The sequence below is a fragment of the Papio anubis genome, chromosome 11, assembly GCF_008728515.1.
Source record: "Papio anubis isolate 15944 chromosome 11, Panubis1.0, whole genome shotgun sequence".
Classification (NCBI taxonomy): Eukaryota; Metazoa; Chordata; class Mammalia; order Primates; family Cercopithecidae; genus Papio; species Papio anubis.
The window spans coordinates 4040174-4062113 of record NC_044986.1 but is presented as its reverse complement, the minus strand read 5'-3'; the positions used below and the strand labels follow the sequence as shown (position 1 = coordinate 4062113).

Below are 21940 nucleotides of genomic sequence, written 5' to 3'. Positions count from 1 at the left end.
GGTTTTTTGTGTGTTGTGCCAAGCATAACTGCTGGCCTTGAATAAGCCAGAGAAATGCTTTCTTTAGTATTATAATAGGCGTGTGGTTAAGGAGTTAAGACATAATGTCTATGTTCACAATGTTTACCATATTACACTATTTACAAAATGTTCATGAAATGAAAACTAATAAAACACGGAACGAGCAGGAATGGCTACGTGAAAGTCAGAGAAAGCTCTGGAAGCATTCCTCTGAAATCACCATGGCCTGGGTGAGCCGGAGAAGCTCTTGCCGACTGCCTGAGATGTCGAGTCTTGCTTAGGATTTAGCTGCTCAGAGAAAGTAGAGAGGGACCTTGCCCCCATTCGGGGAACAAGGAGACACAGGAGGAAATTGTCAGGGCGAGAAGTGCCAGGCGTCTGGGGGCACTGCAGGTCTCATCCATGTGAGATCTGTGGCCACGTATCTTGAGCAAAAGGAGCAGTAAAAGATAAAGGTGCAGCATACATCATGCCAGTTTGTAACCTTGTAGCTGGTCAAGTGTCCCCAAAAAAGAAAATGTAACCTTTTTACACAGTATTTCAGCACTAATCCTCTGACAAGGTTGTACGACATGAACTGAATGAAAAAAAGAACTTTGAGTGAGGGAGATCAACAAGGACCACCTTCTAATCATGTCGAGGGCAGGTGATTGAGCCCAAAATGAGGTTGGCAGCATAGTGGGGAGGGAAGGGAAGGGCAGAGACAACCATGCACACTCTACAAGAGAGGCAACACAGGACCACCGACTGGGCCGTGTCGGAGGCAAGGATGTGAAGGAGCAATGTTGACTCTGAAGATCCCAGTCCGGGTGCTGGTGGGGTTGCCAGGCTGGCTAGGCTGGGAGGAGACAGGATTTTGGAAGTGACACTCTGACCCCCAGATAGAGTGGGCTGCTGCTCTGTGCCAGCAGGCCAGAATGCCAGAGAAGTTGGGGCCGGTGGTGTTGTCTGCACAGATGTGACAACTGAAACCGCAGGGGCAGACGAGAACTCCAGCAGGGAGGGTGCAGAGAGGGCAGCACGCCAGGGACCCAAGTTCAGGGTGAGCTTCAGCGAGAGTCCCTGAGAAATGTGGTGAGGGGGCCAGAGAGGTGGGAGGAGAGTCAGCCACACAGGCCCAGAGCTACTGGAGCTGCAGGAAAAAAGGGTTTCTGGAAGTCAGTGATGTAGAAAAATCACCTCTTCAGCCAGGTGTGGTGGCTCACACCTATAATTCAAGGACTTTGGGAGGCAGAGGCAGGCAGATCACCTGAGGTCAGGAGTTCGAGACCAGCCTGGCCAATAACATGGTGAAACCCCATCTCTACTAAAAATACAAAAATTAGCCGGATGTGGTGGCACATACCTGTAATCACAGCTACTCAGGAGGCTGAGGCAGGAGAATTGCTTGAACCCAGGAGACGGAGGTTGCAGTGAGCTCCAGCCTGGGCAACAAAGGGAGACTCTGTCTTAAAACAAAAAAAGAAAAAGAAAAATCACCTCTCCAGTGTTGTACTTATCCCATTTATTCTACTTGAGGTGCAGATGTTGATTTTGATTTTTAGCCCTCAACCTTTTGACTCTTTAAATCAAATATGACATAATGTGTGGAATAAAATCTACCAGATTAAGATATTCTGCTGTCATTTCCTCGCTCATTACCATGCGGCTTTTTATCTAATAGGATGTGCAAGGCATTTCGTGTCTTTCCTTTGACCTCCCGTGAAATAAATTTGGCCAAACGAGCTCTACCCTAGGACATCTCTTTAATATGCAACAGATTCTTTCAATTTTAAAAGAAAAATCACCCGTTTGAATAGAGCCTTCTGTGAAAAGTGGTCCAGCCCTGCCTGGGGTCCGCATCCTGGGCTTGCTGACACCCTCTGGGCCACTCTCTGTTTCCTCATCACTCTCCTCCCCTGCCTCGGAGATCTTCCTGCAGCCCTGAGCACAGCATGTCCCCACAAATAGGGATCCTCTCTGCTCAGGGATGCTGCCCACAGTCCTACCAGCTCCCACCAGCGCCCACCCACCTCTGATGTCGTCAGAATCCAGTTCAGATTATTTCTTATTTATCCCTACACTACCTTCAAAGCTCTGCTCTCGGTCATCACTTCCTGCAGTCTCTCTAAAGACCAGATGATTCCCCCCGGTCCCTTACCTGCAGCCTCGACTCAGAAAACCATCAGCATGTAGTACACAAAGCCCTCGTCAGGGGCCAGCCCACGGTACCCCGCTGAGGCATTCCTGTGTGAATTGTCCACACACAGCACACTTGATCATTGTATAGAGAAAGATCCTGCGGCAGAGCTGGACCCGAGATACATGCTTAGCAATCAGCAACAAGGACGCTAGCCGCTAGGTCAGGGCTCTGTCCTTTGCCTGTCCTATCTCTTGTGTGGAGTGGTCAGGGTGTGTTATTTGAAAATTGTTGTAAGGCAATTCTGAAATTTTTACGAGGAAGTCAAGAAGCCGGAACCTCTTGGTGGTGTATAATTCACAGTGAGGGAATTCATTATTTTTGGACAAGAATAATCTCTGAAGATATAACTGGGTCCATAGGGAATGATCTTCCATTTCCTTACACTGACCCTTTAAATTAATATTGGGGTCGTCTGCAATCGTTGGCTTGGGAAAAGGACCCTGTATCCTTTTCCATGGATTTATTCCCTGTTCTTATCGTCATGCGCCACTCTGCCTTCTGGTTTCACTTGTGCCTTGCTGCTTCCTCTCAAACAGAAACCTCCCTCTACTTGTCTTCCTTCCAACTGGAGTGACCCCACATCCTGACTTTCCCAGTTCAGTCTTGGTTTTTACCTGTTATTCCAGCAGGATTATGAACAGAGCGTTCTTTCGCTCTCAAAAAAGACCTAGTTTGGATAATAACTCGTAGTGTCATGGTTTAAAGCTCATGTAACCAAGAGTTAAGTGCATATTGGACTAGTGAATCAAGAAGTACAAGCAGATATTTTTTCTTCTGCTGAATCAGCAACCTTCCCAGCCCCGCTTCTCACAGGAAGCCAGGTGGCTCCAGTGGGAACCCCATCCACCCACAAGACCCTCAGTAGCCAGGGCTAAGCCCACATACTCAAGCCTAGAAATGCTCTTTTTAATGAACCTAGGCCAAGTCAACTCACCAATAAGAGAGAATCCTAACACCAGAAAATGCCTTTGTCACAGTCAGCTCTTGTTCTCCCCCACATTTTGCACTTACACAGACAGGCAGTTTTGTAGCATGACTTTTGTTAGGCTACCGCTTATACACAGGACTTGAATTTTGTATGAACTGTACTGATTCTGCATTTCACATTGCTTCCTATACATTTTGCATGCTTTACCTTCAATAAAAACATAATTTGTTTAACAAATGGGTTTATTCAGTCATTTAACAAATATTAATTTTACTGGAACTGAACTCTTTGTAAATATTGGCAATACAATAATAATGAATGAATAATGAATAAAGGGACGAACAGAGTCCCTTTTTATATAAGGCAAGTCTAGAAGAGAAATTTGATTTAAATAAATAATCATTAAACTCTAAATGTGATAAGCACTACAGGAAAAACACAGAAAGTCGTGTAACCAGAAGTCTGACTTCGGTGTTGGTTGGCGAAGGGGTTAGAAAAAGACTCCTAAGGGCCTGAGGTTTAAATAGTGGATAGAAGTTAACCAGGAATAAGAGGAGGCAGAGGATGTCACAAAAGACAAAAGGAGCAGCCGATACAGAAACTGCGAGACGGGAACCATATCGGTACTCTAGAGAAATTGTACCAAGAGGGGAAAGTGGCCCAGGTGGTGGTGCAGCCTTTGCCAAGGAATTTAAGTTTCATCCTAAGTGTAGAAGGGTTTTAAGTGGAGGAGTGATCATTGGATTTGCAGGTCTGAAAGGTCTCTCTGTCTGCTGGAGAGACAGACCAGTTGAGGAGAGCACACATGAACAGTCACCATGTAAGAGGCTCTGGGAGGCGCCAGGCAAGATGTGCTGGTGTCTGGGCATGCGTGGAGGCGGAGAGGATAGAAAACACAAGCAAATGAAAACGTGCTGTGGGGCAGGGGGAGGCAGCGCTGAATCTTCACGCAGCCGTGATGCCGGCTGGAAGTGAGAGTCTGAACCTGGGTGGGCTCGGTGGGTGGCCCAGGGTGACCCAGTGCTGAGAAGAGGATGCAGGAGAGAATGAGTCCGCAGTGAAGGGAGTGTGCTCGGTGGTGAGTCCTTCAGCTGGAGGTGCCTAGGAGGCGTCCAGGCCACTGCGGATGAGCTGCCCACGTGTGAGTCTGGACTGTGCACATAGGTGTGAATGGGGGTCAGTGACTTGCCCTCTGCTGATGCCCTGGGCTTGGATGAGGTCACTGGGGGACCTTAGAGAGAAGAGAGGAAACAGGCCTGAGCACTTCCAAGGTCTAACGTCAGGGAGAGAAGAGAGATCCCGTAAACGACGGAGAGAAGGAGGAAAGAACCGGGAGAAAGAAGTCCCAAGGAAGGGTGAGCCGGGAAGGATGACCACTGGGCGTCCCCGCAGTCAGCGAGAGGGAGGGAGAGCCTCTCCCCGGGGATATCTGGGTGCTGGAGGTGCACAGATTAGAAAGGACAGAAGAGGTTGTGGGGTCCAGGGAAGATTGTGTTGTTTTGTTTTAATGGGTAGATGTGTGTGTTTGGGGAGATGGGTCTTTTAAATAGGAGGAAACAGAATATGTCTCAGGACTGACAGAAAGCATCCAGGAGACGAGAGACTCTGATAAAATAGAACCAAGGAAAGAATGCTGTGCTTTTACTGAGGAACTAGGGAAGATGGGCTCCGGTGCCCTGCAGGAAGAGGTGCTCCCACCAGGCATGCGTGGTCAGGATCCTGCCCTGGGACTTTCTACCCAGCAGGTGGCGAGGAGGAGCCCGGTGCAGTGATGTGGATGGACCGGGTCAGACACTGCACATGCTCAGTGGCAGTTGCATCAATGGTGGCGCAGCTCAAGATGGCGCCGGGGTCTACTGGCTGTAACCTGTAGTTTGGGCGAGGGAATATTCTTTCCTTTACAACCTGCCATCTTCCATGTGATCTGAATCTCCTCTGACTAAGGTAGGAAATGGGAGGGCTAACTACGGATAGTCAGGATACAAAGTGTTGTTCGTGTCAATAGTCTACTGACTCTTTAACCCTCTGTGTACTTTATTGCTATCTACTGAAAAAAAAAGTACTGATGTCTTTATCCTTGGAGAGGAGATGGAGAAGGTATTTTAGAGAGTATTTTTCACTTGCTCTCAAACTTTTGGCTACTTTGTACGTATTTAGAGTAATTTTACCACCAACCAAGGCTGCAGTTCTTAATACTGCATGGTTATCTGCATTGCAGTGTGTAAAAAGCTTTTAAACAAATTATGGCATTTGATACAATAACTAAAAAAAAGAAAAAACAAAACAAAACAAACAAACAAAAAAAATCCTAGGCCTGTCACTGCCTCTGACCCTGGCCCCCCAGCTGAAGCCCACCAAAGCCCATGGGCTCAAATTTGCCTGCCATGAAAGCAGGATCAAGACTGAATACAAACAAGCCATTTCTGGCTTCTCCACACTTGAAAACTTACTTTTCCTCCACTCATTTCGTACCAATGTGATATATATTCATAACCACATGTAAATAAATAAATAAAGTGCCATGATTAGGAGAGCGGTTATATCAGATAAACACAGGGGAAATTGTGTTACCAAAGGGACTATCAGTCACAGCAGTTGGGCCATCAGATCAAGGCTCTGGGGAGGGCACGAGGGATTCTAACTTTGCTACAAGCATATGTGGATACAGAACAGTTCTTTGCTTCCAAGGATCTGTCACTGGCATCGCAGCAATACTAAACAAAAGTTATTATTTTCTTTCTTTCTGTTTGTTCCTTAGAAAACTATTTATACAAAATGTTTTCTCGATCCAAATGCAGTTTGGATATTTACTGCTCATCTGCATCAGAGCATAAGTCGCATTTCAATCAGTGAATGTAATGTGTCAAGATGTATACATTCTCTGTGTAAAACATTTTGTTGAAATGAACAAGGCTATTTTAAAGAAAACAGCACATAGGGTTCTCACGTGTTTTTATTTATTTTTATTTTTTGGAGACAGAGTCTTACATTGTTACCCAGGCTGGAGTACAATGGCATGATCTTGGCTCACAGCAACCTTCACCTCCCGGGTTCAAGTGATTCTCCTGCCTCAGCCTCCCAAGTAGCTGGGATGATAGGTGCCCGCCACCACCCCCGGCTAATTTTTGTATTTTTAGTAGAGACGAGGTTTCACCCTGTTGGCCAGGCTAGTCTAGAACTCCTGACCTCAGGTGATCCACCTGCCTCGGCCTCCCAAAGTGCTGGGATTACAGGCGTGATCCACTGCGCCCCTCCTCTCACATGTTTTTAAATGTTTCTGCAAAAACATTTATTCTTTTGATCCTATCAGTTGAGCTGCAACATATCTGAAACCTCTTTTACTAATAAGTCATTTTGTTTTGTTGTCATTGCAATTCCCTCCCCCTGCCCCCCGCCGTGGATGAGTTGGGTGGTTTGGGCTGTTTTTAGTTAACTAATAGAGCTTAGTGTAATATCAATACAATGCAGTCCCCAAACTGATAGACTTTTATGTGCATATGACTTTCCATTAAATAGACAGAGTGACTTTGTAAAGAGTAAAATAAACCTCAGCTCTCTCCAGGCAGAATTCATTTGACTGAGCACTCCCCTTGTCACATCACCGTTACTCATCTCTTCTTGGAAATAAACACATTTACTGTGCGCAATAACTAAACCAACATTTTACCCTCCCGCGCGCATTCACTTTTTAATTTAGAAAAGTCTTGAAAAACATGAAGCAGCAGGATTTTGGCATGCTCTTCAGAATGCACATAAATAAATCTTTTCCAGCAAATTCTCAAGGGTTTTAGGCAAAACTTTGTGAGTGCCAGAGCCAAAAGCTAAAAAACATTTTGGGTTTGTTTATTGAGCCAAGAAAGTGGACATCGTGTCCAAAGTACAATTTGAAGCATTATTTTTTGTATTAAAGAATTTAGTAATGTGTATTGCCAATTCCAAGAATTTGTCTGCAGAGTTTCCCAGGCATGTATTGCTTCTCCAACTTTTTAACTCTTAACAGAGAAAGCCAAACAGGATGGGCTCTAGGAAGTATCAGTGCTTCTGTGGGAGCCTCTTTGACTAAATAAGTGGATCATGCATCCAAGTACATTCAGTTATTCTCTGAAGAGAATCAAAATCACAAAAACAAGTACCATGGGCACTCTCTTATCTTTTCCTAAAATCCTCATGACCTGTTTCTTCCTGTTAACTGGAATACGCATCATGCTGTGACCCATAATACATGCTTGATGAATATTTGTTAAATTAAAAAATATTTAAAAGCCAGAGATAACAAATTGTGCTTGCCATTTGTAACTAGTCCATTTTTCCTGTTTGTTGAAATAAATACATACATTTTGTTAAAAGAATGTTTAAATGTGAAAAGGAAAAAAACAAAACAAAATGGGAAATAGGACTCTGGAGTATCCCTGTAGCCCGTAAGAGGCACTTTGCTTCCATTCTCCGTGGTTTACCTAAACCTCCTTTCTACCTCTCACATTTTCTAAGCAGCATCACTATTTCCTCTTATGAAGTCTGATCTTCCCACACAGAGGGGACACCTTTTGTCGGATTCATCTCCACTGCCAAGTACAAGGTACCCAGTACAATGGCTACACCTGGAAGGCACTCAGCAAATGTCTGCCGAGAAAATAATCTCATTATTCTAATTTTCCGCATGTACTAGCTAACACTGTAGGTAGAAACTCACAAATATGCCCAACAAATGCATTTAAACTCCTCCCTTTGGGGCTTCTGGAAGGACGGAGGCATTTATACAAATACTTTCAAGTCATTGATGTTTTTTCTAAACACCATGAAAGATTTCCATAACGTATTTGTGTAATGTACATCGTTCGTATTTGTCCACTTAGGTCTTTATTTGAACATCTGGTTTTCTGCTGCGAGCCTCCCTGTGGCTGGATAGAAGCCACTTTGAAACCTGGAAGCAATGCCTGAGGTTCTCTAATTACCTATTTTCCCCTCAAATAGAAATAAAATTGACTGTAAGAAAATTTGGCAATGATTCATTTTGTGGACTGCTCTGATAATTTATTGTAGCCCAATTTCATCAGTCCTATTGAACTTGTATCAAAGAACGTTTCAATGATTTAAAGAGAAATCTATCACACAAAAAAACTGGCTTCATTTCAGATTCATTGCTGTTAGGTAGAATCTTCATCACAGATGGTAGGATCCAGCATCATCTGGCCCTAAGTCACCACCCCTCTTTCACCCTTTCCCATCCCCACCTTGCTCTCTGTACTTCAGCTGCAACAGTGCACAGTCAGCAACTTCAGCCTGCCATGGTCTCTCACACCACAGAACATCTCACACTCCCTTCTCTGTCTAAACACCAAACATTACCTAATGTAACCTACAATGACTTTAGATCTCAACTCAAGGGCTTCTGGCTCTAACAAACTATTCCTTACACTTGCTCAAGGTCAAGTTCATCAGTTAAACATTCTTGTAGAATTACTGATTTCCATGGTCTCCCAGTACCTTTTTTTTTTTTTAGCTTATAATCATGCATATATTACTGTGATTATTTGACCAATGTCTGTCAACAACAACAGTCTTGCGGCTTCCTGGAATCAGGAGCTGTGCCTGTTTTTGTCCACAAAGGAGACACTTTTTTAAAATTAATACATGATAAAGAAATGAGTGAATGGACAACCAATATACCAATGGGACAACCTACTTTGTCTTCTAGAAGGCTAATTTTCTCACTTATCCCAATAAATTTCATACCTTCTCTTTTCTCTTCAATCTCCTTACATTTGTTCCCTTTACCCTCTCCCTCCTATGATGACCTTACCACATGCTTCATGGAGAATACAGGAGCTAAACCCATACTCTGTCATGTTCCCACCACCAAACTTGTAAACAAAAATACATTTACTCATACCTTTTCCTGAAAACAGAAAATATAGCAAAATGACAGACCTAAATCCAGTCACACAACAGTTACATTAAATGTAAATGGCCTAAAAACCCAACTGAAAAGTAGATACTGTGAGACTTGGGGGCAGAGTGGGGTGGGGAGAAGCACTCAAATGTATTATGTCTAAAATAGATGCATTATAAAGGTATAAATACTTGAAAATAAAAATGTAAAAACACATTCCAAAAATGTAAAATTAAAATATAATTCTGAATAAAAGTGCTGAAAATAATAACGTAAAAACATTCCATATTTACATTTTCAAACAGTAAACATTAAAAGGATGAACTAACTAGGTCAGGCAAAATATCTTTTTCTGTATGTTACTTTTAAAAGGCAAAATAGACTTTAAGGAAAGTAGTATCACCAAGAGACATAAAAGAACATTTCATAACGATAAAAGGTCACTGTATTGTGAAGATAGTGCAATTATAAATGTGTACACTTCCAAAGACAGCACTAAAAAATACATGAAACAAAAAAAATGACAAAAAAGGAGAAATAGGTAAATCAGTCTCTTCTCAGAGATCTATAGAACAATCATACAAAACACTAGTAAGTAAATAGGTCTCATAAATTGCAGATTGACATTTATAGAACAGTATATTCAATAGCTCTGTGATATTTTCAACCATATAGAGAATGTTCAAAATGTACCATATACTGGAGTACAAACAAGTCTCAAAAATATGAAGAGATTAAAATCCTACATCATTTTTTAACCAGAATACATTTGAAATATAGAACAAGAAGATATTTTTTAATACACCAAATATGTGAAAATTTGCGGAAGATATCAAAGGGGAAATTGGAAAACATTTCAAATTAAATGATAAAAATAATTTATAAATTTGTGGCTTATAGCCAAAGCAGTCACAAGAAGAGAATGTATAGCTTTGAATACTGATGCTAGAAAGATGGAGAAGGGGAATCTAAGATCAGAAATCTATGTTTCCATGTGAAAAAGCTAAAATACAGTCAAGTAACATAACATTAAAGTAAGTTGAAAAAAGAAAATTCTAAAGGAAACAAAAAACAATAGAATTCAAAAATTGGTTCTTTGAAGACATTAATAAAATTGATAAAAACCATAATAAGATTATCATGGGGGAAAAAAAGGAGAGAAAACAACTTACTCATACTAAAAATATAATAACAACATGAAAAAATCCTAAGACATTAAAGGAATAATAAGGAAATGACATAAACAATTTTTTGCCTATACCAAAACTGACATTACGTGGAAGATAAATCCTAAAGAGCTCATCCAATCAAAGAGATGGATTGTGTGCTAGTAAAACTCCCTGAAAAGAAAATGAGACAAAGGCATCACAATCAGAGTAAATTATGGACCTATATCCCTCATTTGTAAAGATGCAAAAAAATTTAATAAAATTTTAGCAATTTGAATATAACACTACATAAATGAGTAATACAGTATGGCCTAATGGGGCTTATCCAAAAAAAAGGGGAGGTTGGGTTAACATTTAGAAAGCAATCAAATGTAATTTACTATACTAACAGACTAACAAAATTATGATTATCTGAAGGATGTGGAACAAAATCCAACATATATTGTTTATTAAAATCTCTTAGCAAACAAAGAGTTAAAAGAAACTTCCTTCATCTGAGGATGGACATCTATGTTATACCTAAATATAATTGTACTTACTGCTGAAAGACTAAATATTTTCCTGCTAAGATCAGGAATGACATAAGAATATTCACTCTTGTCAATTCTATTCAGTGCTGTATAGGATTTTCTAACCACTGACATCAAGGAAAAAAAAAGAAATTAAAGGCATACTGATTGGAAAGGAAGAAATAAAACTGTGTTTACTCAGAGATGACAATCTTTTATTTAAGAAATCCCATAAAATATGCCAATTAAATAAGGATACTAGAACGAATAATTCTGTTTAGCAAAGTTTCGGTATACAAAAATCAATAAAAGAAAATCAGCTTTATTCTATATACTAATGACAGATGATTATAAATTGGGTAAAAGATTTTAACAGACACTTCACCAAAGAAGATATATGGGTGGCAGTTAAACACATTAAAAGATGCTTATTATCACTTGGCATTAGTTAAATGTAGCAATGACTTGCTGTTACACACCGGTTACAGTGGCTAAAAGACTGCATATCCAGTGTTGGCCAAGTTGTAGAACAACTGGCTTCTCCTATGCTGCTGGTGGAAATGTACAATGGTGCAACCACTAGAAAAGTTTGTCAAGTTCTTAAAAAGATAAGCAAACACATCCTATGACCCAGTCATGACATTCTTAGAAGTTTACCCAAAAGGAATGGAAATGTATGCCCACACAAATATTTTTGAACAAATGTTTATATCAGCTTTATTTGTGATCACCAAACACTGGAAACATCCAAATGTCCAAATGTCTAGCAACAGGTGAATGGATAAATAAACTGTGGTGTATCCATACCATGGTACTACTCAGCCACTTAAAGGAATAAACTATTCTACACATAATGATTTGGATAAACTTCAAAATAGTTATGCTATTTGAGAGAGGCCAGACCAAAAAATAAAAATTAAAAAAGAATATATGTGCACATACATGATTCCATGTATGTAAAATTTTAGGAAATGTAAACTGATATGTAGTGACAGAAAGCAGATCAGTGGTTGCTGGAGGGTGTAAGGGGTGAAAGATAGGATCACCAAGGAGCACAATGGAATGTTTGCCAGTGATGGGTGCATTCATTGTCATGATGTGATGGCAGTTTCACAGGTATGACACACATATACATATGTCAAAAGTCTTCTAATTACAATATATGCAGTTTGTTGTATATCAGTTATACCTCCATAAGATTTTCTTTTAAGCAGTTACTATCTCTGTATTTTAGCAGTAACAATGAGACACTGAAATTTAAAAATACCACTCCACTTACAGTAACTTCAAAAACATACCATATTTAGGAGTCCACTTAACAAAAGGCATGAAGAACCTCCATAGTTAAAATACAAAATTTTGCTGTGAGAAATTTTTTAAAGACTCCAATAATTAGAAAGATATATTAGGTTTATGAATTAGAACAGTGGTCCCCAACATTTTTGGCACCTGGGACTGGTTTTGTGGAAGACAGTTTTTCCACCCACTGGGGTCAGGGGTATGGTTTGAGGATGAGTCAAGTGCATTACGTTTATTGTGCACTTTATTTCTATTACATTTTAATAGACAATGAAATAATTATACAACTCATCATAGTGTAGAATCAGTGGGAGCCCAGAGCTTGTTTTCCTGCAACTAGACGGTCCCACCGGGGGGTGATGGGAGACAGTAAAAGATCATCGGGCATTAGATTCTCATAAGGAGCGTGCAACCTAGATCCCTCGCATGTGCAGTTCCCAAGAGGGGTTCGCTTCTATGAGAATCTAATGCTGCCACTGATCTGACAGGAGGTGGAGCTCAGGCGGTAATACAAGCAATGGTGAGTGGCTGTAGATACAGATGAAGCTTTGCTCACTCCCTCTTAGCTTACCTTCTGCTGTATGGCTGGTTCCTAACAGGTCATGGACTAGTACTGGTCTGCGGTCTAGGAGTTTGCAGACTCCTGGATTAGAAGGCTTTATATTATTAAGACATGTATTCTCTGCAAATTCATTTATACATTCAATGCAATCCTATTCACATGCCTCATATTCTTTCTTGTAGAAATGGACAAGCTGATTCTAAAATTTATATGAAAATGCAAAGTGCCTAAAAAAGCCAAAACAATGATGTTGAAAAAGAAAAATAAGCTGAGGACTTCACTATCTGAGTTTAAGACTCAGTTTAAGACTGTAAACCATAGTAACTGAGACAGTGCAGAATTGTTACAGGGCAGACAAACAGATCAAGGGACTAGAAAATAGAAATAGACCAACACTTACTATGATCAAGTGATTTTTAACATAGGCACCAAAAGGAACATTAAATTCAACAATGATATTGATACTGAAAGGGAATAAAGTTATCTTTACTCCCTACTAAAACCTATACCAAAAACATCATTTCAAGATGAATCATAGGCCTGTTTGTGGAAGCCAAATCTATAAAGCTTTTAGAAGGGAATATAAAAGAATATTGTTGAAACTTAGAAGCAGGCAAAAATTTATTAGACAGAAAAAGAAATAGCCATAATTTAAAAATGATAAATTAGACTTATCTAAATTAAAAACTGATGCTCATCAAAGGACATCATTATAATAATTAGGCAAACCCCAAGTATTTGACAAAACGTGTATCAGACTCCGATCCAAAATGCATAATGACTCATGCAACTCAATAACAGAAAGACAAACAACCCAACAAAATGTAAATGTAGGCAAAATGATGGAACAGACATTTCACAAAAGAAGCGATATGAATGATCAATAACCACACAAACTAGTGTGTTTGTCATCAGTTGCCAGGGAGGTACAAATCAATGACCACAATGTGATATCATGGCCGTCTGCTAGAATGGTGAAAATGGATAAGACTAATAAACCAAATGTTGGCAAGGAAAGGGAGCAACGTGAACTCCTGTCTGTCTCTACACAAAATATAAAATGGTACAACCACTTTGGAAAAAGTGGCAGTTTCCGATAAAGTTCACCATTTACATATCCTAAGTGTTTATCCATGAGAAATTTATTTAAATAAATGTTACAAATATGCACATTACCCAAATAAATATTGTGTTGGGGAAAGGAATTTATGGAAAGATGCTTGAGTATTCACGGCAACTTTATTCACAATGAATGAAAGCTGGAAACACCCATTGTCTATCACTGACAGAATCGATAATCTGTGGTATAGAATACTGAGCAACAGTAGACAAAAATGGGCTACTGATCCCTGCGATGTGGATAAATCTCACAGATACACTACTGAGTGAGTAAAGCAAGACACAAAAGCACACACACTATGTGATACCATTTACGGCAAGTTCTAGAACAGGCAAAACGAATCCAAGATGGAAGCCAAAAGGGTGGTGACTTGGGCAGGGATGGGGGTGGTGACTGTGCAGGAATTCACTGGGAGGGAAGAGACCGAAATATTCAATATTGTGTCAGGTGATGACACAGATGGATAAATCTGTCAAAACTGTACAGTTAAAATGTGTGCATTTCAATGTGCGTAAGTGTCACTTTAAAAAGAGCTGTAAATAACGATAACAGTGGAGTGAGGCAGGCAGTGACCAGAGGTATCGGGGGGACAAGAACGGCAGAAGGCTCATCATCACTGAAGCTGGGAGATGGTGTGTCAAGGTCCATGTCACCATTCTGCTTGCTTTGTATGTGTTTGAAATTTTCCATAGTAAAATATTTGTGAATGATTTGATTACACACAATGAGAATAAAAACATTTTTAATTAAAGGAAAAATAAAAGTAAAAAAAAAAGATTCAAAACAATTGGAATTGACTTATACATTCCAGTGATAAGTAGTACAAATGGCAAAGGTGTTTAAAACTTTTAAAGCCAGTTTATAATTCAGCAAAACGTTTCTCAGACCTGATCATCACAACATCCGCAGCCATGCATAGATACTGCACGCGCTTCACGGTATACAGCATCCTGATACATAAGTGGAGTCAAGCCTACTGCACAAGTCTGAGTATCATGTGGCCTAATGTGGGAAAGGTGGGGAAAGGGTTGGAGGCTCAGGCCTTGCCTCTGCTGCTTGATGTTGGGCAAGTCAGTTATGCCAACTTCCCTCATCTATAGAATGAGGAAAATACCAGAGTGCCTATCACACACAATTCCTGTGAAAATTAAGCACATAAAGCAATTGCATGTATTACATGAACTCGCAATATTATTAATTAAGGAGTGCAATTTATTATAGAGCTTACCTGAAAAACAAAGATCAGCAGGCAAGCAACAAAAACCTTTTGGAGGCACAAGAACACACAGCCATTTCTTCTGAAAGGCTTGGTCCCTTGAAGAATGTTAAGGATTCTGAAATTGTTAAAGCTGCATATTGTGCTTGCTGGTGGCAAGGTCGGCTTCTAGTGGAAACGTGGAAGCTTCAGCATGTTAAGAGTAAAAAGAAATAAGGAAGTGTTTACCTTTGCTTTGTCTAAATATACTTGCAGTAATAAAAATTCATTTTATTGTTGTATTTCTTTAGGAAAAAAATAATGTTGTTACTGTGAGCCCAAATCTAGCCCATAACTTCCTTTCCCTATTTAAATATTTATTATGGTAATGTGTGTATTTACAAAAATCTAGCTTTTTAGGAGAATGAAATTATATCTTAACAGAGGATTAAAATCAAGCAAAACAGACTACAAACTATGCAATAGAGAGAGTAAACCGGGTGCCTGGGTGATATCGGCAAGTCTTAGGATTCACTGGGAGAAAATTAGAACTGGCAATACTGTTGACTATCTAGCAACTGGAACCAAAGTGTCTATAACCAGAACAGAAGCATGTTGATTCATTTTCTTCATGGTGTGGAGACGCTGGGATGTTTCTGAGCTGCCTGCCCACCAGTGCTCACCACACAACAGAAGTTTTCCCAGAGCCATGCAGGGAAGTGTGAGTTTAGAATCAAGTGCAACTCAGGCATGCTGGCCTTGTCTGGTCTTCCCCAAAAGTCAGAGGAAAGAAGACAGAAGCCAGAGTCGGCCTGGGAAAGAGGCCTGTGGGACTCAGAAAGCATTGGGTTGCCCTTCCTGATGGACAGTAACTGGATTAGATGCTCTCCAATTAAATAAGTTGAGCACCAACCCTCAGGCTTTGAGACAGGCAAGACTTGTCTAGAAATTCACTTTTCCAATCTAGCTTTAACAAGAAAAGAAATTTCTAAATGGAGATGTCAAAACAATTGTAAAGGAAAATGTCAAATGGAAATTTAGATAATTCTGCTCTTTTAGTGGGAGTTCTAAAGCTACAGATAACATGGACCAAAGCAAAGAGGACTGGAGCCAAAACAGACTTAACCAAGATGAGTCATTACTGCAATTTCCAGATCCACCACTCATCTGTGAAAGCTCATCATGGAGAAGATAGCTGCACACGCAGCTGGGCCCTTGGGGTCTACATGGCCCTCGCCCAGCCACACACACTGTGGTCTGAACTATTAGAATGTCTGTACCTCCCAGGACAGATGGCACGTGCCATGATCAAAGACATCAGGAGAAAGAAAAGAGCAGAGCAGACACGGAAATGGGTCCTCTGAGAAGGGCTGATGGCAATCGTTTACTAATGAGAAAATCCGTGTGACTAGAGTGACGGTCCAAAAATCGCCTTTCAGAGAAGCAGCCCGAAATAATGAAATCCCAGCCTCAGTGGTTGAAGGGAGTACAAATTGGGAGCTTCTTATTTTTCAAGTATGTCAAACATCAGTTAATAATCACCAAGTCCGCAGTACCTTCAGCTACAACTGGTGAGTCTGTTCCTGAGGAGCTGTCATTTGCATTGGGTCCATGAGTGATTGTGTCATTGTGTCTTAGTGAATTATTGTGGATGAGAAGTTCAACACCAAGACACGTAACACTTTTTTACCAGGTACACAAGCAGTAGGTCTGTATGGCAGCAACCAGGACATCTGGAGGTCAAAAAGTCTTGATATTGGAAAATTATCCTAAGATGTACAAATAGAAGGTAAATGATAAACCTTTAATTCCCTGCTACTTGTGAACTCTGCAAGGTGCAGGTCAGTTGACTTCTGAGTGGCTCAGGTGGCCTATTGATGAAACTCCACTGACACCTGAAAGGAGGGGCTGGGCTCTTCAACTTTTCCTTCACTGAGCAGGCATAGTGCCAGGTGCTAGGGTGACAAGGTGGGGACTCGACAGAACAAGGATACATTGTTCCCACCTCCAAGAATCTTACACCCAACTTGGGGGAACAGATGGCAATAACTATGACAAAGCAGAAGAAGAAACCTAATACAATAGGCACACAAAATATCAGATTCAAAGCCCAGAGAGATTAATTCCATCTGGACCACAGGGGACAGTCATGAAAGAGGGGGCATGTGAGCTGACGACTATTAGGAAGGAATTAATGAGGACCCTAAGGAGGATGGAAGCAGTAACATGGAACAGGAGGAATGGACCCATGACACTCTAGCAAGACAGGACCGGAGAGAGATGTGTCTATCTACTTCTTCATCAAGAAGCTCATGACAGACAAGCTGAACTATACCTTAACATAAATAATGTAATTTGCACTTTATTTCAGTAATCAGTTATACATATGTAATTATTTTATATGTGAACATATATAGTAATATATTATATGTACTTATATAAATAAGACATTATATATACATATGTACATAAAATAATTATAAATATATATAAGCATGTAATTATTAAAGAAGTTAAGAATGATAAACTTAAGCAAATTAAACCATTTTAAATAATACTTTGGATTTTTTTTATCAGTATGTAAAATTTAAGATTGGAATAGAGGACACAGGGAAAATCTGATGATGACTCTCAGGATTTAAGTGATAAGTCATCTCACAAGTGTTGAGTGTGAGAAAACATCTTTGAATTATTTGATGGTAAAGTATTTGCCTTGTCCCAATTGCACACAGGCCTTCTAAATCTAAAGAAAGAGAACACCCAATGAGACAGATGATAAAGTTAAATGTAAATCCCACTGAGGTGCAAAAACCAAAACAAAAACTACATATTGCTGCAAAGTCCTGTAAGGATCCGTTAAGGAACTCCAAAGGGCGGGATGTGGGAGGCTGCACTCAGCTCTGCTCCTATAAACAAGGGTGCCATCCAGGCACTGCACTTGGAGACAGACAAGAACTGAAGGAATTTCAGAAGGTGACCCAGACAGTTCCAAGAGAAGTAACTAGCTTCATATTCATTTGATCTTTTTACGAATTAAGGGTTGGCATAGGGAAGACCAACTACATTTGATCTGTGGCCTCTTAGGATAGAGCCAGGGCCAATGGGGAGAAACAAAAGGAAAGACCCTTCTGTTGAGTACCAAAGAGAAATTTCTGGCCTGAAAGATGTCCTCTTTCAAGAAAGCAAGGGTTTGCCCATGGGAGTGTTCCTATGAAAGTTGGGCTTGCATTGTATTTCTTGAGCACTGTCTTTAGTTTCCTTATAAATATTAATGATTTCATTTCCATAAAGCGTATGAGACAGAGACCCTTATTGTCCCCATTTTACAGATGAGACAAACGGAGCGCATAGAAGCCACACAACCTTCCTAAAGTCACGCAGCTGGAGGCCACACAGCCAGATGGCTCCAGAGGCCATGTCCTTAATCATGATGTTGCTATTTGGCAGAAACGTTGCTGCAGAAAGTCAGACCACAGATGGGGACTGGTGGAAACCAAACATATGACTACATCAGTCTACAAAAGCATCATGGTATTCCCACATAATTCAGAAGCACTCAAGACCATTCAGAACCTAAAGACCAGAGCAATCACACAAGATAATGGAAAATAATGACAAAACAATATAATGACAAGATAACAGAAGATAATGACAAAATATTCTGAGCATCATTGATTTAGTCGCCCTTTATTTCATAAACATCTTATAATTTTCTTCCCATCTTTGTGTATTATTTGGTTGATTCTGTGTTTTTTCTTCCTAATCTTTTATTAATTTATTTTAAGTGACAAGTAAATATTTTATATATTTATGGTATGCAAAATGTATTTGTATTTTGATATATGCATACATTGTGGAATGGCTAAATCAAGCTATTTAACATATGCATTATCTCACATACTTATATTTTTGTGATTAGAACACATGAAACCTACTCTCCGTAATTTTTAAATAAACAATATATTATTAAATGTAGTCATAATGATGTACAATAGATATATTAAACTTATTCCTCCTGGCTGATTGAAATTTTATGGTTTTTGACCAACAGTTCCCCAACACCCCCAGGTAATCACCATTCTACTCTCTGCTTCTAAGAGTTCAACTTTTTTATGCTCGGCATATAAGTAAAATCATGCAGTATTTGTCCTTCTGTGACTGGCTTATTTCACTTAACATAATGTCCTCCAGGTTTATCCATGTTGTCCCAAATGACAGGATTTCATTCTCTTTTAAGGCTGAATAGCATTCTATTGTGTAGATATACCACATTTTCTTTAGCCACTTATTCGTGGTGTTGATGAACATTTAGGTTTGCTTTTTATTCTTTTCTTTTCAATTTTTATTTTAGAATCAGGACTGCATGTGTGGGTTTGTTACGTAGGTAGATTGCATGATTCTGGAGTTTAGAGTATGAATTTATCTGTCATGGGAACAGTAGATACTGGGAAATACAAGAAGGGGAAGGAAGGAAGGGGGGTAAGGGCTGAAACAATCCGTCTGTTGGGTCCTGTGCTCACTATCTGGTGTGAGCTTGAAGACGGATCATAGAGGGTCCATCTCAGATTCCACTCAATAAGAAAGCATTAGTAAGAAGCACTGAGAAAAGCAAGGGTGTGATCAGAAGGCAGAGGAGCCTTGAGCATAGTGATGTCGGGTGAACACTTGCCCTCCACTGTCCCAAAATGGGTTTCAGTGTTTCCTTTATCTCATACCAAATTAAGAAAGTATCAGAGATACTGTCTCACACCTGTTAAAATGACTATTCTCGAAGCGCTGAAACATAACAAGTGTTGGCAAGGATATAGAGTGAAGGCTGCCCTTGCACACCATTGGTGGGAATGTAGACTAGTACAGCCATAAAACAGTGCAGAAGTTCCTCAAAAAACCGTATGACCCAGCAATCCCTCTTCTGGGTGTGTACCCAAAGGAAGTGAAATCAGCACCACATTGGCATATCGACACTCCCATGTTCATTGCAGCATCATTCACAATAGCCAAGATACAGAGACAACCTAAATGTCAGTTGACAGATGAATAGATAAGGAAAATGTGATGTGTATGTACACAATGGGATATTACTAAGCCTTGAAAAGTAGGAAATCCTGCCCTTTGCAACAACACGGATGAGCCTGGAGGACATTAGGTTAAGTGAAATAAACCAGACACAGAAAGACAAATGCCGTATGATCTCACCTATTTATGGAACCTAAAAATCTAAACTCATAGAAATAGAGAGTAGAAGGGTGGTTGGTTACAAGACAGGTCAGGGGGTGGGGGAAATGCAGAGATGTTGGTCAAGAGCACAGACTTTCAGTTGTAGGATGAATAAGTTATGGAGATTTAATGGACTCATGGGAACTATAGTCAGCAATACTGTTATATACTTGACATTTGCTGAGAGGGTAGATCTTAAATGTTCTCATCATTGGAAAAAATTGTAACTATGTGAGGTGATGGATATGTTAATTAGCTTGATGGATGTGATTATTTCACAATGTGTACATATTAAATATACCAAAACATCTGCTTGTACACCTTAAATGTACACAATTGTTATTTACCAATTATACTTCAATGAAGCTGAAAGAAAAAAGAGTTCAAATGAACATTTGGTACTGATAGTTCCAGATAGACCAACTTCTCAATACCTCAGAAATCCCTACAGTGGCCACAGCCAAATACTAAGTTCAATTATATTTCTCATCTCAAAGTGGGGTGTGGGTAACTCCCTGGCAAAAGCCTAGGAAAAATCTAGTGCGTCAGAGCTTCTTAACATGTTTCTGAACAAGATTTCAATAGTACTGGATATAAAGGACTTGATTCTTCCAATTCAGAACCGCTGATACAGGTCAACTACTCACAGTTCTGTTTGGCAGTGGTTCCTAGTATGGTACCTAGCCAAGAGCACACTAGATCTTCATCAAGGTAATGACTACCTTTTATTAAACGCTTTCCTTTTATCAAGTTCTGTGCCAAGCACTTGACATATATCATTTTATCCTGTGAAGTAGTTATTGGTGTCTTCATTTACAAATAAAAAACCAAGCTTAGTACTTAATTCACTGCCTTGGACGTAATTATTGCTTTAAAGGTAGTTAGGATTCTTATTAGCTATTATTGCCAAAGCGTGCACAATCAGTAAAAAGCAAACCTGAGAGTTAGCCCCAGGACCAATCTGGTCACAAATGTATTAATGAATTGAACAAATGAGTGAGTGGAAGGAAGGAAGGAAGGAAGGAAGGAAGGAAGGAAGGAAGGAAGGAAGGAAGGCAGGCAGGCAATACAACCAGAGTTGTTCCTTTAATAACAAGACAAGGGAAAAAGAGAACTGTCAGAAGAACAAATGTTAATTATAATATCCAGGGGTGGGATACAGAGGTTTTAGCATCTGCTCTGTGCCAAGCACTGCACTTGTTCCTGAGGAATACCTAAGGGAAAAAGTATGGTTTCTCACAGGATCTAGCCGGACCAGAAATATGACATTCATATTGGAATCCAGTGTCTCTTTTTCTGACACAGAGAGTTCATTCCAAGCTTAGCTCACACGCAAGCTAAGACAACCACCAGAAATTACTGTTCCCAGGGCGACTAGCATTGCAGCAGCTCAGGGGCCCAGACTCCTGGGCACCAGAATAAGGACCTGGACTACTGATAAGATAACTATATCCGTATTTCATGCAAGAAAGTACTTAGCTCAGGCTATTTTTTTCAAGGGATGTTTCTCAGTGAACTAAACATCTTTCTGTTTGAAATTGAGTAATGACCCCCAAATCTCTACTTTACCCACCTGAGATTCCACCATTAGATAGTCACTCCTTTAACTCCTGAAAAATGTGAAGTCTTTTACTCTATCTTCCACTACAATAAATCACATTGGAAAGATGTTGTATTTTAAAGCATTTCAGTATTTTAAGACAATGAATTGAGCAAAATCTTCATTTGAACAATTGATTGAGAGAAAGGGACCAGAGACAGAGTTAAAATAGGTAACTAGGGAATGGGCTGGAGAAACCCAAGGGCTCCCATCTTAACCAGGGTTAGCCTCAGGGCATCTCACTCCAT

At 40.0% G+C, this 21940-nt stretch overlaps 1 long non-coding RNA gene across 1 annotated transcript; it reads left to right on the top strand.

Annotated features, from left to right (window-relative positions):
* Positions 1–4143: 4143 nt before the first annotated feature.
* Positions 4144–18691, top strand: LOC103887825. Its single transcript, XR_652069.3, has 2 exons — positions 4144–5075; positions 18205–18691. It is a non-coding gene; the product is annotated as an uncharacterized LOC103887825 (long non-coding RNA).
* The last annotated feature ends 3249 nt before the right edge of the window (positions 18692–21940 follow it).